The sequence below is a fragment of the Typopeltis vanoorti genome, chromosome 22 (genome assembly GCF_054136105.1).
Source record: "Typopeltis vanoorti isolate ZY-2024b chromosome 22, IOZ_Tvanoo_1.0, whole genome shotgun sequence".
Lineage (NCBI taxonomy): Eukaryota > Metazoa > Arthropoda > Arachnida > Uropygi > Thelyphonidae > Typopeltis > Typopeltis vanoorti.
This window is the reverse complement of record NC_143570.1, coordinates 31,480,903-31,494,397: the sequence shown is the minus strand read 5'-3', so window position 1 is coordinate 31,494,397 and position 13,495 is coordinate 31,480,903. Positions and strand designations below refer to the sequence as shown.

The 13,495-nt window shown below is 36.1% G+C and overlaps 1 protein-coding gene across 2 annotated transcripts in view; it reads right to left on the bottom strand.

Moving 5' to 3' along the window:
• The window catches only part of LOC150094277 (uncharacterized), a 127,754-nt gene extending 116,402 nt beyond the window's left edge, over nucleotides 1-11,352 (bottom strand). The window contains exon 1 of one of the 2 annotated variants that reach the window (XM_090412257.1): nucleotides 11,306-11,352. The gene's annotated coding sequence lies outside the window, so the exon portion shown is untranslated. Of the gene's footprint in view, nucleotides 1-11,050; nucleotides 11,273-11,305 lie in introns of those variants that run through there. The other variant, XM_090412255.1, reaches the window with a different exon arrangement.
• Nucleotides 11,353-13,495: the final 2,143 nt, after the last annotated feature.

Here is a 13,495-nt window from a genome sequence, read left to right as displayed (position 1 = left end):
ATCATTATCCCTAAGTCCTTAGCCTCATCAATTTCCTGCAATCCAATATCATCAATATGATACACCTTTCAAAATATGCAACCTTTCAACCCGAATCATTAAATTGATAATAATTATCTTTTGCCCACAATGCCAATTTATTTAAATCATCCTACAGTATATCTACATCACCTTTATCAACTATTGCTTTTCTCAGTTTTGCATCATCAGCACACAATTTCTTTATGGCACTGATATGCAAATTAAACAGTAGTGGCCCTAGTACCAAACCTGAGGTACCCCACTAGTCACCTTCATTTCACCATATACTAATCTCTGGTGTCTGTCTGTCAGCCAACCCCCACACCTCATTCATGCTATTAGCCTCATTTTCATTCCCATTTGCTCCAGTTTTTTGTAATAGTTTTCCATGTGGTATTCTGTCGAATGCCTTGGCAAAATCGAGCAGTATCATGGTGTAGCCATTACCTTTATCCATTTCTACTGTCACTTTATTATAAAATGCGAATAAGTTACTAAGACAGAACCTACTCTTTACAAAGCTGTGCTGCCAATTATAGAATATCGCATCCCTATCTACCCCACTGTTGTATATTACCTTTAACCAACTTTACAATACTTTAACAACCACTCCCAATATATTAATTTATTCGACCCAAAATTGTTGGTATAAGCAAGACATGGTTAGAAGACGATGACATCCTGACAGGAATAGAGATGAACAGATATGATATTTTTATGAAGTCAGACATGGAAGAAAAGGAGGAGTACTGTTGATGGTAACAGATGGGTTGTGCCCAACTAAGGTTGATCTGCAAGGTGCAAATAGTGGCCACAGTTTTGAGGCAGTATGGTGTGAAGTAGTGGTAAACAGGTTGAAATATTTAGTTGGATGTTGCTATAGACCTGGTAACATGGAAAGTAATGAGAAGGAAATGTGTAGGCAAATTGGCCTAGATAGCAAGAAATGAGCGATCATTATAGGCGACATTATTTATGGTAATAAAGATTGGAATCAAGAGACTGCATTCAGAGGTAAAGAAAATGAATTTTTGGAGTTTTTGAAAGACAATTATCTTGGGCAGTATGTAATGGAGGGTACATGAGGATCAAGAGAATTGGATTTGATCATCTCATCAGATGATGTTATTATAATTGAGGTGTCAAATCTTCACCATTTGGTGAGAGTGACCATGAGGCAATCGCTTGGGGTCACCAGTCATTCGAGGATATCTGTTACAAAGGGATATATGTGGAATTATAAGACTGGTAATTATGAAAAGCTCAGGAAACAGCTTGCGATAATAAATTGGAAAGGATATCAATGCTGCTTGGGCCCTACTCAAGAACTACTTGGTGGAGGCAATATTACAATTTATTTCAAAGGTTAAGAGGGTAAACAGAGCAGGTGTGAAATGGATGAATCAAGAGATAAGGTATGCAAACTGGTAGAAGAAGGTATTATGGAAGAAATACAAGATGAGTAGTTATAAAAACCAGTTGCATGAGAAGTACAAAGAGTAGACAAGGATGGTGATTTGCTTGATAAGAGTAGTAAAAGTGCAGTATGAGCAGCAGTCAGCTAAAGCAATCAAAAAATAATCCTAAGGAGTTTTTTCGATATGTGGCCAGTAGAAGAAAGAATGATTATGGTAAGATGGGATTGATTGGTGAAAACAGAAGAATGATAACCTTTGCAGAGGATATAGTTGAGATATTTAATGAGCAATTTATAAAGGCATTTCATTCTTATGAATGTGACATCATGCAAAGCTTGAAAGCAGTGGGAAAGGAGGAGGAACTGTAAGTAAGTGAACAGGAAGTATATGAAGAGCTGAATAGACTTGATGCAATTTCACCATGTGTTTTGATGGAATGTTCCAGAGAGTTAACAACAGCTTTACACATCTTTTCAACATGAGAGATCCCTCACTGGGTCAAGTTCCAAAAGAGTGGAAAGAGGATAAAATTGTTCCAACTCATAAGGAAGGAGATAAGAGTAGGGCTTTGAATTATAGACCAATCTGTGTGTTTGAGTTGTGGTTAAGGTATTAGAGAAGTTAGGACAAAGATTCAGAATTGGGTTGACAACAGAAAAGTTGTGCTTTAGCAATCTGCTTATTTTTTATAATAAAGTGACAAATGCATTGGATAAGGGTTTGCATATACAGTAGTATGTTTAGATTTTGCAAAGGCATTTGATAAATTGCCACATGACAAGCTGATAATTAAATTGGAACAGACAGGGCAGAACAGTAGATTAGCTTGCTGGATTGGAGACTGGCTGTCTGATAGGTATCAACGAGTTGTCTATGGAGGAGCAATATCCCAGAAGAGTTAAGTTACTAGTGGTGTACCAAAAGGGTCTGTTTTGGGTCCATTGCTGTTTAATTTGCATGTAAATGATATTTGGAGAGGTCTGAATGGTGAAATGCAGTTGTTTGCAGATGATGCAAGGTTGGGGAGAGCTATCAGGAGTAGAGCAGATGCTGTAGCTTTGCAAGAGAACTTGAATATACTGACTGAATGAGTAAATTAGTGGGGATGTCAATTCAATGTTGCAAAGTGTGAGGTTTTGAAATTTGGGAAGCAGAGATGGGATGTAGAGTACACAATCGGTGGCAATATCTTGGAAATGGTAGAGGAGATGAGAGACCTGGGAGTGATTGTAGACAAGGACCTAAAATTTCGTGGACATCTTACTAAAATTGTGAGGACAACACAGCGGATAATGGGAATGATGCGGAGGGCACTGACTTGTAGAAGTAAGAATGTTACAGTTCCTTTGTATAAGGCTTTGATCAGGCCACATAAGGATTACTCTTCACAGATTTGGTCACCTGGTTTTCAAAAAGATGAAGAGGTATTGGAAAAGGTTCAGAGATGATTGACTAAGGTGGTTTCTGGTCTCTGGAATGTTGAGTATGAAGACAGACTGACAAAATGCAATTTGCAGAAATTGGTGGATAGAAGGAGAAGAGAGGATATGATCGCGACATATAAGCTGTTAAGAGGTTATTACCAGATTAATGTTGGGAAGGTTTTGCACAGAATGAGTGAAGATAGGAAGAACACAAGAGGTCATCCTTTTAAGCTGTATAAGGAGAGTGTGAGCAAGGGAGTGAGGAGCAGGTTTTTTGCATAAAGAGTGGTGAGTGATTGGAATGCATGGCCTGAGAGTGTGCGAGCACAGAGACAGTGAATATATTTAAGGCGTGGTATGATAAACTGTGTGTGTGTAACAGTGGACCTCTCCTGATGAGTCTTTGACTCCATGGAAGTTTTTATAATAATAATAATAATTGATTTGTAGTTTGCTACCTTTGCTTTGGAGCCATCTTTACTGTGTTTCCATTCAGGTTGGAATCCTGCCAGAGCTGAGACTTAGATGAGCAACTTTGTCTGGGGCAATGCCAATTCTCTTGCAAACAGAATGTTCGTCGACAGACAGACAGACAAAAACAGAATGCTGTTTTTCAACAGAATGTCCTGTTTGTCCATAGTACAAGTTGAGACACTCACAATGAACTTGGTAAACATTGGGGGAAGTGGGAGAGGCTGTTTATCTTTCATGGATGGTAACCAAGAGGAGATTTTATTGATAAGCAAAAATGTAAGAACTGAACTTAAAAAAAAAAAATGTCTCTAACCTATCTTTTTTTTACTAAGCTCTGAAACTTGCATACTTGAAGTTATCAACATTTCATATAATGTCATTTTTTAAAGTGAGTAACCACAAAAGGTTGTAAACCTATAATACGACTGACTTCCGTTCTGGCCTGACAGGTCGTAAGTCGATCTAGTCGTATGTCGGCCATATATTTATTAACAGTATTCTTTAACCTTTCTAATCTTTTTATCATCTTTATAATTTATTTTTATAATCTTTTAAATTTATAATTATGTATATTGTACATAATGTGAAAAATAATACTGTACATACTGTACTGTAAACACAAAAATACAATAAAAAATTAATGCAAATGAAATTTACAAAATCGATTTTTAATCTTTGCTTGTGCTGGGTTGTGGATCATCAGGGTCATGTTCTTGGGTTGAGGTAGGAGATGTTCTTTTGATGAGGAACATGCTGAGCTTTGTTTGAAAAGTTTGTTTCTTTTTTCTTAATATATTTTATGATAACAACACACAGCATCTTGAATGATACGTTCAACCTTTGTGAATCATTCGACATTAGAGTACATTGCTTCGAAACTGGCAAGAGCTTTATTGAGTTGCGAAAAAGAATCTGATAAACTCTTTGCAGTGAATTTCTTTTCTGGCTCCTATTCTACTTTCTCTTCTTCCTCTCTCGCTTTTTCTTCTGACACTCTTTGTGCTTCCAATTCAATCAACTCTTCATCCGAAAGTTCTTTTATTTCACAATCTAGCAACTCTTCTACATCTTCTATTTCACATTCTAATTTAAGATTATTTGCGAGTTTAACTATTTTTTCTGTAATCACTTCTAGTTCCTCTCCTTTTTCAAATCCTTCAAATGTATTCGCATAATATTTTAGACACTTTTCCAAATTCCCGACATACAATTCTTTGCTACACATTCCCATGCGGTCGAAATATTCTTGATATACTGAAGAATGTTGTACTGCTTCCAAAAGTATCGCAAAGATAAAGCAGCATAAGAATCTATCACTTTGATGGCTTCTGAGAATGTTGTTCTGAGGTAGAGAGCCTTGAATGCTGAAATAGCGCCCTGATCCATGGGTTGAATCGATAAAATCTTGAAAGTGATACCTCTCTCTGCACGATATTCACGAGCCTGAGGAATAAAGCAGTTCATGAACCAATCTTTGAATAGTGCTTGAGTCATCCAAGCTTTAGGGTTTGAACGGTAGTAAACAGGAAGCGTGTGCTGGTTGATGTGCTTAAATGTACAAGGGTTTTCTGAACAATAAATGAGAAAAGGCTTCAGCTTAAAACCCGTGGCATTCCCACCAAGCAACAAAGTCAACCGATCCTTAAAAGTTTCGAATCCTGGCATCCTTTTTGCTTCTTGGTGTATGTACATACGATTAGGCATGCGTTTCCATTGCAAGTCGATTTCATCCACATTAAATATTTGTTCCAGTAGATAACCTTCTTCTTGGATTAAAGAGCTGAAATTATCAATGAATTTTTGGGCTTCATCTGCACTTCCTGCTTCTCCTGTGACATGTACATTATGCAAAGCAAATATTTTTTTAAAACGCTTAAACCATCCAGTACTAGCCTGAAAATCTTCTGTGTAATCGTCTCCGGTGCGTGATTTTAAACTCTGAAACAGACTTCTAGCCTTCGGTTGCACTGTGCAAAGGCTCATGGGTGAATTTTTCTCTATTAAATCTTCCATCCACATAAACAACAATTTCTCCATTTTATGGATGGGTCTCTGTCATTGTTTGGTTAAAATTGTAGACTTCATAGATGTATGGACCTTTCACAACTTCCCAAATTCTTTCTTTGTCCTTAAGTATCGTCGATACCATGGAATGTGATAACTTCAAGTCATGTGTTATCGTATTCACTTTCTTTCTGCCTTCATACTTCTGGATAACTTTCATTTTACACTCTAAATCAATAATTTTCCTCGACTTCTTAGCTGGCATATCTAGATGAAGGCATTTTCTTTTTACTAGACATTTTATGGGCAGTGTTTCAGTAGAATTTTAATTAATACACCACATGCAACAGATGCTTTAAAGCGACTGAGAGACAGTTTTCATACGATAACTATCATATCTCATAGTTATCATATGTGCAGCTGCCTGATTTATTATTAATTTATTCTTTTTTTTTTTTTCTGGTCGTAAGTCGACGATCAGGTATATTGTGAATAAATGTTTTTATTTCTAACATAATGTGGAAATTCTACTCTAGAGATCAAACCGAACTTCCTCAAACCACTTTGGGCCTCCACTAAACTGGGTGGTGGTAATCTCAGATTGGACAATGAAATTCATCTCCCACTGAGAGATTTTCACAAACTTCTATGCCAATAGTAGGATTCAAACATGTGACTTATTGGTCGGAGAGCAGAGACACTATCCACCTCCAACCAGGCTGCCAAATCTTAGTTACCTATATTCAATCATCTCCACTGTTCATCATCTGGAAATTTAGGAGACCAGATTAGTAATCCAGATGATACTTCCTGTCCCTTTGTCTCTAACTTCTGCAGTAAATTTTCATTATTACAGTACAGAGTTTACCAGTTACACAGTATGAAGTGTAAAGTTTTCTACTTAGCAAGATCCAATGTGCATTTGATTTCACCTATCCACAGTACCACTGTATGATTCTGAAATTTTCCTCAAGAGAAACTAATATTACATCTTATAACTCCTACAATTTTGCATGTTTAGCAAACAAATGGATTACCCCTCAGCTCAAATTATATACAATCTCATTAAAGGTTAATCTGGTAGCAGTCGAAGCAACACCAACCAAGGAAAGTTGACTGGGGGGGGGGTATTCTCTAATGTACAGTAATAACACTGCAGGAGTAATAGCTCTATTTTCTTAATAACATTGATTCTCCGTATACTACTTTTCTGTTATTGCTAAAATGGGCATTCTTCATCAATCATGATTTATAACAGATATATGGCATTTCTAGATTTTTGCATAGCAAAAATCTAGAAATTCTGTATAAGAGTTTCATTCAATAGATGATGGTACTGCCATGGGCATTTGATAACAAATACCTTCTTGAAGAGTAAGTGAAAAAGGACTACTCATTTGTTATTTGTATTCAAATAACAAATGAGTAGTCCTTTGTTTGTGAAAAAGCTATTGTCGAGTATGAGGAAAGATTGAAAAGATGTAATTTGCAGAGACTAGTGGAGAGAAGGAAGAGGGGAGATATGATAGAGACCTACAAGTTGGTAAGGGGTTGCTATAGGATCAATGGTGGAGAAGTTCTACAGCGAATAGTGGGAGATCAGGGGAGAACCAGAGGTCATCCCTGGAAACTGTATAAAGAGGGTGTGAGTAGGGGAGTGAGAGGCAGGTTTTTTTCGTGCAGAGTTGTGAATGATTGGAATGCCTTGCCTGAGAGTGTGGTGTCTGCAAGGAGTTTGAATGTGTTTAAGACCCGGTATGATGAGATGTGTGTGAGATAAAAGGACCTCCTAGATGAGTCTTTGACTCCATGAGGTCTTGTTTAATAATAATAATAATAGTATCTTGCAGATAAGTAAATGATATCTTTGCAGTATCAAAAGGTTCCCTATATAAAATTCAGGACTTCTTACAAGGATCAATGCTATTTACCTTCATATACAAATTTCTTAGAAAGTGAAAAGTACAAATCATTTTCCTTCTTAGACAAGCTAATTCTTCTTTAGCCAGATGTAGCCCTCAGTTTTTCATCTCCAGTAAAAAAAAAAAAAAAAAAAAAAAAAAAAAAAACTCCACATACGACATTATACCCATGCACTGTAACACCACCACTCTCCTTTCAAAAATTTGGCACCATCAAAAATTGTATCATCAGGCTCATGTGTTACCAAGACATTGCTAACACATGAAATACAGTTTTTCAAAGCCATCTTATTGTTTAATGTCTTCACTGAATCTCTTGTCAATAGGATTGTTAACAGTCTACCAAGAAGTTGTCAAGTGCATCACTATCCCTTATGCCAAAGGTTTATCTGCACAAATCTCCAATTCTTAAACCCTTTTCTTAAATCCATTTGATATCAGAGCGGCATTTTGCATGATTAACTTACTTCCTCTCTAAGCTCTATATTGAGACTTCCACCTTTGGCCTACCCTGGTGTCTAACAAATTCACTGAATCTGTGGTCCATCCAATTTTGGACAAGCCGTGCAGATCTTTTGCTGCTTGCCATGAGCAACATCCAGACTATAATCTTGGCTGCCTGTATATGCCACCTATGCCATATACAGGATTCTTTGAAAAAAATGAATCCTACATAGGAGTCATTTTTTTATAGAAACGCTGTCTAAAGAAAACCATGAAATCATGATAAGTCATCCCAATTTGAATAAATCAGAAGGAATTACATTATCCCCTAAGTTACTCTGCAAATCTTAATTATAATAACTTTAATACTTTCCTATATTTCGGCAACTTTACATTGCCATCATCAGGAATCACAACTCAATGATATGTCTATGCAGGCACTAATAATTGGCAAATGAGGCCGAAGAAAGCCTCATTTGCTCAGTATTAGTGCCTGCATGCACATATCATTGTTTTGTGATCCTGATGATGGCAATGTAACATTGCCAAAATACAGGAAAGTATTAATTAAAATTATTATTATTACATGACACTTCCAGGGAGTCCAAGGACTCATCATGGGAGGGCACACTACTCTACTTCGCTAAATACATCTCATCCTCTCCACTACTACTTAATTCTCCAACTATGACACCATCATCATCAATGCCATCTATCACCCATCATCACCAACAACAGTATTTTTTATCTGTAAATTGCACGTGTTCCGAAGGCTGATTTGTCTGTATACAGGATAAAAAACCTGAGTTTCTGGGAGAAAAGCCCTGTTGCTGCCATATGAGATCGGCTAACTCACCTTCAACTGAAAAAGACCATATAAGGATTCCCCTCATCATGACGAGAATTGAACCGAACCCAGGTCTTTTCCAATCGAAGGGTGCAATGTTCCGCTATTCTTCCAATTGTGCTATGGTGCTAGCTTTATGATTAAGATTAATATGATTATTATAATTAATATTCAGTATATGCAGTTATTTCCTGAAAAACAAAAGTTATGAATAGCCAACATATAAACCTGTCTACCTGAACTTACTTCAATCAGGTGTGAGAGATGCAATCTCATTGTTCATTATTCAGTTATGTTACTAGTGCATATTTTAATTTAAACTGAAGAGTAAAAATTGTATGCAAATAAATTCAATGGATTAATAAATTCAATGGATAAATTAATACAATCCATTGTATTAATTTTTCTTTAAATCTTAACTCTGGCTCTCAAATGTGCTCAGCAATCCACCTTAAGTCCAAGAGCCTAGCACAGTAGTAGAGATGTGGACTGATTACATCACATAATGGAACAATAACCACACAGTGACCTTCTAAACATTACAATGATTTGATGTACTGTCTTTCAAACATTCGTAATATACTCTGACTTTCTGTTTCCTGTCCACTATCATACCCTAATCCTGCATCTCTTGTTCTCACATTCTACATATCATAGCATAAGATATGCAATAATAATAGAAGAGTTTATGTGGCAGCCATACTCACCAGAAAATAAAGCAAATATAATTGCAACTGGATATGCCATGAGATTATTTTTGTTGTAGGACCTTTTTTGTGCCACATTCGCTAATCTTCTACATTGATATAAAAAAATGTTTTGTAGCTAAATTGTACCCACAAAAAAATTAGCTGTTGAAAGATATGAAATGAGTGATAAAGTTCACTATTGCATTATGTATTAGTTGTCAACATTTGAAAGTTACTTAACTGACAAGCATCTTTTAATGGTCATTGCAATGCACAACTGAGTAATTAGATACCTAAAATATCTAACAGAAAAGTGATAACAAATAGCTGTTTATTATCATTGGTGTCAGAGTACAGCTATATTTTCCAACTTTGTCTCTTGTAAGAACTGGGGAGGAGGGGGCGTTGAGGTAATGAGTTCAGATACTATAATGCACCTTGTTTATTAATTAATAAAAAGATAACTGTTTAATTAAACAGTTTAACTGCCAGCCTGGTTGGCCGAGTGATTAGCATATCTGCTCTCCAGCCAAAAGGCTGCGGGTTCAAATCTTGCCTTGGGCATGGATGTTTGTGATTGCCTGTGAAAATACTAATAGTGGGCAGTAGATGGTGTAGATGATGCAGTTCACTCTAATTGGTAGAGACAGAGAGCTGTAGAGTAGGTGCCCTTCCTCGATGAGTCTTTGGATGCCTTAGAGGTGTGATATAATAATAAACAGCTAGCTATTAAATCTCCATCCAGAAATTTTGATATAAGCAATGCTTATTACTTTACCAACTCACATAATATGACATTTTACAAGAAGCAAACTTTCCTCTTCATTATTAAGTCACCATAGTAATAATTCATATGTTTTTAACATATTTGGAGGTGTTTAGGCAGGTGAGTGGCAGACAGGTGACAATACTGACAGAGGAAGGTCACAAAGTTCTAGAATAAAATAATCCAGTTTGTGTTTGGAAAAACTGTATGCAACTTGGACAAGATAGCCAAAAACTGAATGTGAAGAACACAGCTAAGGGTCTATAATCAAAATGTCTGTTAACATTTTGTGATAAGTGTGCCAACAGCATCGACCAATTGTACCCCTTCTAACTACTAACTATGTTCAAACTTGTAAACTTTTTTCATAACCATTAGTAGCAGAGGCTCTACCAATCGACCAACCTTTGCTGGTTGATGTAGAGAAACCAATGAATCAAGAGAATGACTACAAAACAATTGGTAGAGCAACAGAATTGAATCTCAAAGAGCTAGAAGAAGCATAAACTAGATAATGATGGTGGGAAGGGATTGACTTTCTCCTTGCAGCAAATAACTGGGATTAAGAGTGCAAAATATACATGGAACATAACTACACTATGAAAAGTTATGTGGCCTCACAGAGATAAAAAATTTAGTTCAACTCAATTTTATATCTCTTGATCTATGTGATTAAAGATATACAAGTTTTTTTAATTTTTTTTTTTAAAAAAGACTTTACCATAGCACAATGAAAAATCAGTAATTTTTGTGTCAACCTATACGTACTATTTTCATTTGTCTCGATTTTTTTTTATCAATATTTTCATTTGAGGCAATATATGGATGTTAAAATTACCATGGAAACAATACGTACTACTACTGTTTTCAAAATATATTTTTCATTTTTATTAAACTTTTTTTTTAGCAGATTCATATACATGTAAAATATCATCTGTCATATCTCGATTAGAAGATCGTTTGGAAGACTACACAAAATCTCCAACCAAATAAAAATATTAGGTACATAGCTGACCTCCGCAGAACAATTTAGGTATGTACCTCAATAATATCGCTATCCGCTTTTTATGAAAACTGAATATTATATACCCGCAAAACAATTTTCGTTATCACAATTAGATCACCGAGCTCCGTACTTTTAGAATTCGTTAAACTTTATTACTGTCTGAAATAGAATTTATAAGTAATCATTGTTTTTTATCACGTGATTTTAATCGCTGACATATCATTCAAAATATATTCATATTTTCTGATTTCGATATAAAATCAACAATTAGCATATCTAAAAACACAAACCTCAGCTTACAAAATTTAAACTACGCGCGCTGGACGTTATGTGTATTTCAAATATTTGTTTGAGACAACCCCAAAGACGTGCCAGCTTTACAGGCGCGTAGGAATTAAGAAAAAATTAATAATAACTAAAAAATAAACTGCAATTATAGAGACAACAAACACATTTTTGTATAAATGTAAGAAAAGGAAAAATGGATGGAGATGGTTTGGGGCTGAATACTTATAAATAGCAATAATATGTTTATTTATTTATTTACATACATAAAAACAGAATCTGTTTGATGAACTTATTGGACCATACAGGAGAGTATTATAATAAAGTGAATAACACTGAACTGTATCCGAAAGTGAAACAAAGCAAATTTGATGCTTTTTTTATTGTTTTATTTTCTGTTATTAGTGCTTTTTTTTTTCTCACTTTTTCGCTTCTGGAAATTGGTAAGGCAGCCGATCTCCGTCCTAAGCCCTCACCAAGGGCAGTCCCCACTATGCCTATCGATGATTTCAGAGGTCATCGGGATGAGAGCGAGAAAGAGCGTGCGGATAATTGTTGCCATGTCAGGATGATGGAAAATCATGATTTGGATACTGATACTGGGCTGGAATCTTGAACAGAGGGGCGATAGAAGGTCTTCATTCATATTTATAATATAAAAACATGGTGACAATAGTGATCCGAATCTGGAGGATGGAAACAGTGATCGCTTGTGGGAGAGGATACTGGGGATTTTTTCCCACTTGGCATTGTTGTAGGACAAAGACATACGAGGTTGCGAATGAATGAGGAGAGGACGTTCCACTAGAGAGGAAACATCAAATTATGCTCTGAATTACCAACAAGAGAGGTTACCAGTAACTTCGAAAGAAAACTAATTAAGGAAAGATCTACAATGCTGGATGAGTGTGCAGGCTGTCTCATATTCTGGTTGGTATATGAACAGTTTTCTTTAATTAACTGCTTGCAGCAAATAGCTCAGCATCTCTTCTAACTTGTTCAATGGAATTGGGGAAAAGTAAGAAAACCTCAATTGTGGACATTAAAGGCACAAAGAAAGATTACATTACTGTCAGGACAATTGGATTACAGTAAATCAAGATTCAATGATAGCATTCTAAGTGGTCACAAGATTTTTAGAAGTGAGAGAATGACAGAGAGTTTGAGAATGAGAGAGACAGCAGATGAATAATTCATAATCAGGCAAAGAAATCTTAGTTCATAGAAGGCCAAAGTGAGGTGATTCAGGATTAGGCCTCCTCTAGCAAGAAATATTAGATTGCACAAATGCACAAATACAACCCTTGTAGTAGAATGTATCAATCAGGGTGTATTTTAAACAGTTAAGATGGACTGTGATCACTGATCAGTAACTTGTAATTCTGTGAAAAACAGGAGATTAAAGATTGGATTGATACATCAAGTAAGTAGCTGTGCATGTTACGAATGTTCATCAAGTGAATGTAGAAGAGACTTTTTTTGTAAGGTTTCTTGATTATATACTGTTTTACAAATTTTTGAGGGGACTTTTTTAATTTAAACAATAGCGACGCTATATTTGAATTTAAACGATGAAAACAAAAAGAACAGACAATCTGCAGGGATTGCAGTACTAATCTCTTAAGCATACTACTAGTACAGAGAGCACATTCAACCTCCATGGCATCTAGAGTGTCCAACGGATAGAGCTACCGTTGTCCGATGTATGTTTAAAGCTCACAGTTCATCAGCCACTTCGTGTCTCCAATAAGCATGGAAGCGTCTATATTTCTTCAATTACAAAGGCATCGCTTGTCCATACCACTCACCGAGAGCGCCAGAGCACTATTAGTAGAAGCAGACCAAAACTCGAGACTACCGGATTGTTTTGACTTTGGGAGGTTATATATTGTTTATTACCATCTCATCAGTGGACCAAATCTCTTTTTATTTTGGTTTTAATTGATAATTTGAACAACAACAATAATACGGAATTATTATTATTCAGGACTTTCATGGAGTCACAAAACTCCTGTGGGAGGCCCATCTTAAACAGCACAAAGACTATCACACCGTTCCTTAATCATCCGATTCCGTATCATACAATGTATTCCATAGTCAATCACTCACTATGTTTCCAGGGGATCACTCGTTCAGTGCTGTTGGCACACTCTCCTACGATGAGAGTTTGGACCCCCTGGAGGTGTTACATAATA